Here is an 8,941-nt window from a genome sequence, read left to right as displayed (position 1 = left end):
TGAAAAAAAAATATTCTTAAAGAAACGTTGAAAAAAATATTCTTAAAGAAACATTGTTGAAAAAAATATTCTTAAAGAAACGTTGAAAAAAAAATATTCTTAGAGAAACATTGTTGAAAAAAAAATATTCTTAAAGAAACGTTGTTGAAAAAAAAATATTCTTAAAGAAACGTTGTTGAAAAAAAAATATTCTTAAAGAAACGTCATTGAAAAAAAAATATTCTTAAAGAAACGTTGTTGAAAAAAAAATATTCTTAAAGAAACGTTGAAAAAAAAATATTCTTAAAGAAACATTGTTGAAAAAAAAAATTCTTAAAGAAACATTGTAGAAAAAAAAAATATTCTTAAAGAAACATTGTTGAAATAAAATATTCTTAAAGAAACATTGTTGAAAAAAAAATATTCTTAAAGAAACGTTGAAAAAAATATTCTTAAAGAAACATTGTTGAAAAAAAATATTCTTAGAGAAACATTGTTGAAAAAAAAATATTCTTAAAGAAACGTTGAAAAAAAAATATTCTTAAAGAAACGTTGTTGAAAAAAAAATATTCTTAAAGAAACGTTGTTGAAAAAAAAATATTCTTAAAGAAACGTTGAAAAAAATATTCTTAAAGAAACATTGTTGAAAAAAAATATTCTTAGAGAAACATTGTTGAAAAAAAAATATTCTTAAAGAAACGTTGTTGAAAAAAAAATATTCTTAAAGAAACGTTGTTGAAAAAAAAATATTCTTAAAGAAACGTTGTTGAAAAAAAAATATTCTTAAAGAAACGTTGAAAAAAATATTCTTAAAGAAACGTTGAAAAAAATATTCTTAAAGAAACATTGTTGAAAAAAAATATTCTTAGAGAAACATTGTTGAAAAAAAAATATTCTTAAAGAAACGTTGTTGAAAAAAAAATATTCTTAAAGAAACGTTGTTGAAAAAAAAATATTCTTAAAGAAACGTTGTTGAAAAAAAAATATTCTTAAAGAAACGTTGAAAAAAATATTCTTAAAGAAACATTGTTGAAAAAAAATATTCTTAGAGAAACATTGTTGAAAAAAAAATATTCTTAAAGAAACGTTGTTGAAAAAAAAATATTCTTAAAGAAACGTTGTTGAAAAAAAAATATTCTTAAAGAAACGTTGTTGAAAAAAAAAAAATTCTTAAATAAACATTGTTGAAAAAAATATTCTTGGTGAATGTTACGAATTATTTATTCATTGAAAAATATTCTCGAGAAACAGTCGAAAAATATTGTTAGGAACTCATTTTTTAACAATGTGTCCCCAAGAATATTTAACATTCTTCAAAAATCATTGTTGAAAAAGAAATATTCTTGAGAAATTGTTGAAAAAAAATATCGAGAAACATTGTTGAAAAAATATTAAAAGAAACATTTCATATACAGTATTGTTGGGAAAAAAGCACTGTTCAAAGTTTGCGAGCATTGTTACAAGAACGAAAGGATTTTCCTCCAAATTTATCGATTATATATTTCTTGATAGAATTAGCTACTCCAAAAGGGGCCCTGAGCTTTGCGGGTACCTCTAGGTAAACTAATTAGATACAGAAAGATCAAAACTCTTGATTCGCACGGGGCCCCCTGAATTTCAGATGGGGAGGATACAAATCTAATCAGAATTCTTGATCTATTCCCCCCCCCCCTTCATTTGAAGAGGAAATTTTATACGAAATAATACAGTCGAATCCCGTTGTAACGAATACCGATATAGCGAAAATCTCGTTTTAACGAACACATTTCTAATCCACCAGATAAGTTTACAAAGGAGCAATGCATAAAAACTGAAATTCCTTTATAACATTGTGATATTATTTTTTCCAAGTTTATACTTTATAACAAGTGATTTCTCCGGTCTTTTGGAGTTCGTTATAACGGGATTCGACTGTATAATATATTATCTATCTCTCTCTCTCTCTCATACACACAGTTGCTGCTTGTTTGACAGATTGAATGGGGCGGGGGGCGCACTCGTGCATTTCACTACAGGATGCCCTCGCCATCTTCCGACGGCACCTCGATGACCCGCACATTACTGGGCACCACGACCTTGCGTTCCCCAGCCTTGACCATCTCGATGATCCAAGCCGGTTGTCCGGTCTCGGCCTTCACATGGTTGAGGTAGTCCGTGGCCTTCTTAAGCGGGATGCACACCAGCAGCCCGCCTCCCGGGAAAAGGCCTCGCATCAGCTGGTACTCTTGCCCGCAAAACTGATTCATGGTCCTCATGTGGGCGGTCACGGGCAAGTTGTGGATCGTGAAATTCACGTCCTGCGCCTGCATGTTGACCAGCGCCCTGGCGTGACCCACCAGGCCGAGCTCCCCGACGGTCGTCGCGCAGTGGGCGCGGTACTTGTTCATCAGCGACGCGGCCTTCCTGTTCGACCTCAGCATGACGGCGATGGCCCTTTCCCGGGCCTGTCTCAGGCACGCCTCCGTTATGAAACCTAAGCTGGCGTTGACGCGCGCGGCGAACTCCGGGTCTGCCAGCCAATCCAGGCCGGTCAGGGCGATGTGCAGCCCGAGCGGTTCCGTCAGCACCAGTACGTCGCCCGGGGTTGCCGCGCTCTTGGGGTTGAGCTGCCCCTCGTCGTGACAGGCCCAGGTCGCGACGCCGCCGATGCTCAGCCAGGGGTTCTCCATGGTCTGTCCTCCGGTGACTCTGCAGCCGGCTTCGGACGCGGCGTCCCTGAAACCCCGGATCATGATCGGCAGGACGGCGTCCTTCTCTTCATCGCTCATCCTCGTGCTGACGTTCAGGAACATCATGATGTTATCGCAGTCGGTCACTCCCTGGGCGTAGATGTTGCTGAGGACGCTGTTGCAATCGGAAGGTGACGATTGGTCGAAACAAATCACGTGGTAATCCAGACGTGGGTGTTACGTCAGTTTAGTCACTAAACTTTACGTGTAACATCACGTGTTGACGTTGATCAAGGAACTAGAGCTGCTGGAAATCATCCCATATTCCCTTATACAAAAAAAATATAAATATAAATTTTTTCGTATATTCAGGGGCGCCGTACTAGAAATCGTTTACGAAAACTTACCCCCCCCCCCCGACATTTCGTTCCCCGATAAATTTCGCCCGTTACTTCAGCCTGGTCATTTCGCCCCAGACATTTCTTTTCTGGCATTTCACCATGAACATTTTGCCTCCTCATTTCATCCCTGGAATGTTTCCTTCACATGTAACCTCGGATATTCCGCCCCTTGCAATTTTTCTCCGACACTTCGCCCTGACAGGACCCAATTTATCTGGATCTGTGCCGAAAAATCACTTAAGTGATCTCGAAATTTACCGCGGGGGCACTCAATTGATCTGGGAATGTGTCAGGGACTAAAGTGATCCGAAACGATCCTCCAGGTTACTGAAGTGATCTTGAACAACAATCCAGATCACTGAAGTACCTGGAAGTACCGAGTTATTTGGAAAAGTGTTGCTTAGCACATTTTTACAAAATAACGTCTGAGGTCACGAGCCACATCAGATGACTCCGAAGGCCACATTTGCCCCGCGAGCCATGGGGGGTTGAGCATATATGGTTGCTGCTCGCGAGATGCGAACCCCCGCATGGCAAATTCTATTCGCCGGGCGAGGTAAGTAACTCATATATGACATAACATAATCCGCATAAGGATGTTAACCTTTGCAACATATGTAATAATGATATTGACTGCAATGACCAATTTGGTTGTCCTTTGTGAGGAATTGGCGAGTTCTTGGCACCGGCAACCTAGACAGCTGTACATTCAATAAAATACGAATCAATGAGCCAAATTAAGAAGAATCAAGGTTCGATTTAATACCACAGTTTGTGATTTTGTGCAATGTTAAGAGCGTTGGCTATGTATGGGATGGATATTGAGCAGCTTCAGATCACAGTTCAAAGGTTTCGCCGGTTAAGGGACGGGCAGCGTAACGATAGTCTCATCCTAGGACCATTATCAAGTGCTTCTCGCGTCCAGTACCGACTTGATCTTCTCCAGTTGGGTCATCAGACCTGAAATCCTCAGAAGCGAATGCGAGCCCAAGCGGGATGGGTTATGGGTTTTGGCGCACGCTTCTCGGTAATGCTGGTAGTTTTCCAGGAAAGAGTCCTCCATGGTCTTCCTCAAGGGCTCCGGCATTCCCCGAGAGTCCTTGCTGTTGCGTTCCAGCATGCCGCACACGGCCACACTTATCGTCAAGAACATCGTGTCCTCGTTGCTGAAGTAACTGGTCTCCCTCATGACTGATTGGAGGGATATGAGGACGCTGCTCAGGGTCTGGACAGCTGTCCAGGGCATCGAGTTCGACCTGCTGAGGATGCTGAGGCACACGCCGCCGTACATGGACATGTAAGGGACGAACGTCGTCTTGTTGCCGTTCGTCGTCCTCAATTTCACGACCGGAGGGCTGATCGGATAATTTTTCGGGAAGACCAAGACGAAGTAGAAGAATCCGCCCTCGTACGGGGTCCCGGGTGGACCGGTCACTATGGCGTGGACTTTGGTCACGTCGTTCTCGTCCGGTTCGGCGAATATCCCAGGAGGCGGGTTTTTCTTCAGGGTCCGGATGTCGTGGTTGATTCTGTTCAGACAATGCCTGTTGAGACTCGTCATTCTTGTGACAGAGTTGATGGCGCGTACGCGGAATCCAAATAATTTGCAATTTCACCGGAATGTGATCGTCGAACGCTCTAAACACTAATGCAAGCCTCTGTCAGATGCGCGAATCCGACGTCAAAGAATAAATAATTCGAATCATACACGCGACCAAAGGTGAATTAATTTCCCCTTTTCAACAGCTATTGTGATGTCCCGTATTAGAGCTCAATAGAAAAACACTGAGCCCCCATTGATTCGTCTATATATAGCGCAGCATTTCCCAATACTGGACTGTATAGGTGAACGCGATATCATCTCTTCACGGGGCACTGGATACGCAGTGCTTTTCTACTTTTTATTATTCAAGTACGTCTTGGGAAAACCTGCGTACTCCTTTGAAACACAAAGCCTGCGTATCACTAGAAATTATTTGGGTAAACAGTCACTATGATGCTTTTCTTAGATGGATAAGACCAGGTATGTTCCCCCACCTTCACCTTGCATCGTGAAGAGTCCAAGGTGATACTTTTTTTTACCACAAATCATGCGCATAAAACTTGTATACCCTGAGAAATGCGGGAGCCCGTGGAAACTTGCATATTCTGAGAACTGCGTAAGAAGCTTGCGATCAAATGCGTAACTTATCCGCGGCGTAGTCCCAGATCCCTTAAGGCAGGGGGTGGCAAACCTTTTTCTAAGACGCGTCACAATCAAAATTATTTTCGAATTATTTCACTTTACGAATTTTAACATGCACAGAGAGAGAGAGAGACCACATGCGTCCCGTTGTTACGGGGCATAAGCATTCTCTCTGTTCCTGCAAAATATTGTTCGGCCGTGAACTCCCGTTTTCCTTGAAAATGTATGTCACTCTTTTGAGTTCTAAATTGTTTTTGTTTTTGAGTCATAAATTGGATCATCTCAATACAGATTTTGTATGTACGAAAACCGATCGAAAAGTTCATTTTACCTACACCCACTACTGTTGGGCATAGATACCGGAACCTGAGGATTCAAGGGTGCTTGACCATTACCTCCTTCAGATACATATATGCATGTATCTGTAGGAGGTAATGGCTTGACCCCGCCAATAAAACTTCGTAAGAGGTGACTTAATCCCTTTCCCCCCCCCACCAAGAATTCATGGACATGCAATGTAATTTTATTATACAATGCATGTTCCCTATGCGGACGGTCCTAAATCTCGTACACATGGGACGTCAAGCAACTATCCAGCATACTAAATTTGGCAACCCTACAAGGAAATCGTTCATAAGAAAAGGATTGTTTCAAATTTGGGGAAAATTTATTTAATTGAAAAAATGGAATTTATAGAATTTAATTAATTTTATAAAAGCGGTTCGCGTGCCACTCCTTATATCATGGCGTGCCACTTGTGCCACGGATTGGCCACCCCTGACTTAAGGTATCTGGTTAAAACATCATTATGGAAGAAAATACGTTTTTTTTTATTAATATGAGCCGTATTTTTTTGTGATTCCGAAATACGAGCTTTGTATGTTTATATGACACTCAGAACCAAAAACTTTAACTGCTTCGCTCACAAGCGATTCGCAAGAAATTCGGATGATCTCTGCTTCATGAATCTGTAATTAATACAATACAAGTTTTGATAACCTTGTTCTAACGTAATGGCATGTCAGAAAAAAGGAAGGGAAGAAAGGAAAGTAAGGAAAAAAAAAACAAATGAAAGAGAAGAAAACAGTACATCACTATACTCTTTCTCTTTCTCTCTTATTTGTAATACAGGGTGGGCAAAAAGTCCTTAGAAACTTTGAAAATGAATAAAAACCGAAATAAAAAACGGTTTGCAGGATTAGCATCGCTATTTCACGGGGATTTTTAAGACAAGAAAAAAACTCAAAGCAGCCGATAGATGGCGCTGGTACGGGCGACTTCGGTAGAAACATGCAAATGAGACGGTTATAAGAACTTGCACACTCCTAATCCACAAACAGTTCACCGTTGTAAACTGTGTATGTGGACTTGCTGCACCCTGCCGTTGCTAGATTTGTGACCCGTCTGCAATGTGTATGCATCCACTGTGGTGTTGGTGGTCATGTAAAACACATACTGCTGTAATAATCAAAAATGCCATTGGTAGTCTAAAATTTATTATTCGTTTCATCATTTTGGGGAGTTTTCTATCAAAAAAGCGTTATTAAAAGTTCGCTCCAGTATAATTTTACAGAAAAGTGCTCTCGAACGTAGTAGGATCCCTTGAAAGACCTGCGGCACAGTTACAGATCGCTCAAGCGGCCCGCTTTCAGGTCGCTTGAATAACCCGCGACAAATTCACAGATCATTTCAGTGACCCGCGGTGCTGTTGCAGATCACTCAAATAAGTGGCCCGCGACACGTTCTCGAACTAATGAAGCGGCCCGCACTCTCCAAAAAAAAAAGTTGAGCACCCATGTTTTACAAGAAACGGTTTGTAATTGCTTGGATTTTTTTTTTTCTCTTCCCTCACGAGGAGAGAATGAGGCATTTCTTTGATTAATAGCGTCATCTCTCGCAAGTAGAATGTGCTTAAACAAACAGTTACAACTTGTCTACGAGAGACGACAGTAATAACTCGTGCGAGAACTCGTTCTAGGAGAGAGAGAGCGAATAATTATACTTCAAAGGGTTGTGGCGGAAAGTAGCAAGTGGGAAAAGGTATGAGAACAATGACGACAAATTGAGGCAAAGCTGGGGTAACTCAATGCCAAGGAGACACGAAGAGAGACGGCAAACGGTCTAATGTGGGAACACACTTACACATGACAGCAACAACAAGAAAAAAAGAATCTTGTCTCGTGTCCAGCAGCAAAAACGTTGGTTGCTAGCGTCAAGCAGTCTAGAATCCTAAATATAACAGCGCTCATCGTCCTATCCAGGAATCCCGTCCCAAAAGTTCTTGGAAAAGTTAATTTCCTCTAAGTCTATTTTCAATAGGTAGGGGGATCCCCTCTCTCTCTCTCTCTCTCTCTCTGCCACAACCTTACCTGTGCCGTCCGTATAATCTTTCTAGTTTTTTTTAATTTATTATTATTATTTGGTAGGATTTGTGCCAAGGCGGGGAACTAACTCCTTCTTGGATTCAAAGAGGTTTTTGGCTTGAGGGACGATTATCTATCTATCTGTACGGAAGTTGAGGAAGAACCAACCTCTCCTGGCAATGCTTATGGAACCACGGCAGAGGAAGACGTCGTCGTGAGAAGGGGTCTATGTATCACTCTCGGAAGAGGCAAATGGGGGATGCACGACGGCATAAATCGTTAATGAGATCATCTCTCTCTGGTTGTTAATTTACTCTTCGAGCCATTCCGTACAAGAATGACTTTTTTGTCAATGAATTACGGTGGAATTTACCGTAACGGGCGTTTCTTTTGATTCCCGTGGGGGCAAAACAAATCTTAAATACAGGGTGATTCTAAAATCCAGGAGACAAACTAAGACTCCCCTAAACAAGTATTTTGGGTCATAGAATGTGTAGTCGGATCGCAAAGGTGACGCTTACTTTAATTTTTGTTGCAAAGTATACGTGTAGTGCAAGATTCATTGAAAGACTAGTTATTTGTGGAGATGAAGATTACAAATAAGAAAATCCCCCCCACCCCCCACGGGGACTCTAACCGTAGTCCCTCACTTGCTGGACGAGTGCTCTACCATCTAAGCTATGGAAACAGAGAAAATTTCAACCTTGGAGCGTATATATATGTTGAAAGGCTCGGTACATGGATGGCGATAGCAATCAACTAATAGCTCGTGAATGAAGAAAGGCTATATGCGTCAATTTTTCCATATTTATCAGACTTTGCAATTGTATTTGTGAATTATGCATAATCGCCGATAAAAGTGATAAACGTAGTGAAATTTAATCAAACTTTCGTTATATCGAGACGATTGGTAATTATGCATAACCACAGGTGTATCACTTTTGCGGTAACATATTACATTTTAATATTAAATGTAGTGAAATACAAATGTAGGGAAATTTTCTTTATCGAGACAATTGGTGATTATGCACAACCGCCGGTGAACCACTCTTTCACACACAGGTAACAGGTAACATATGCATTTTAACATAAACATGTATAGCAGGCATCTTCAACCCGTTGCTCGCGATCACCACGGTGCTTTCTGAAGTAGTCAGAGTGCCCGATGCCGTGCTCGCGAGCAGCACTTAATCAACGTTCCAATTAAACACTTTGTAGGAATTGAATTCAAGCATTGAAATCATCGTCATTTAATGCATTCGTATGTTAAACTTGCCGTACGGGTGCTCTTCTTTTGATGATGGGTACAGGCAGTTTCGCGACTGAAAAAAAGGTTGAAGACCT

The 8,941-nt window shown here is 40.8% G+C and overlaps 2 pseudogenes; both read right to left on the bottom strand.

Annotated features, from left to right (window-relative positions):
* Positions 1–1,988: 1,988 nt before the first annotated feature.
* On the bottom strand, positions 1,989–2,774 carry LOC149069113 (inactive selenide, water dikinase-like protein pseudogene; annotated as a pseudogene).
* Positions 2,775–3,953: 1,179 nt separating this feature from the next.
* On the bottom strand, positions 3,954–4,610 carry LOC149069112 (ubiquitin-conjugating enzyme E2 Z pseudogene; annotated as a pseudogene).
* Positions 4,611–8,941: the final 4,331 nt, after the last annotated feature.

This window comes from Pholcus phalangioides, unplaced genomic scaffold (assembly GCF_987345545.1).
Source record: "Pholcus phalangioides strain wild (caught in Gottingen) unplaced genomic scaffold, Ppha-v1.0 ptg000024l_1, whole genome shotgun sequence".
In the NCBI taxonomy this organism is placed as follows: Eukaryota; Metazoa; Arthropoda; class Arachnida; order Araneae; family Pholcidae; genus Pholcus; species Pholcus phalangioides.
Note: the sequence above shows the minus strand (reverse complement) of the source record. Positions and strands in the feature narration are given on the sequence as shown.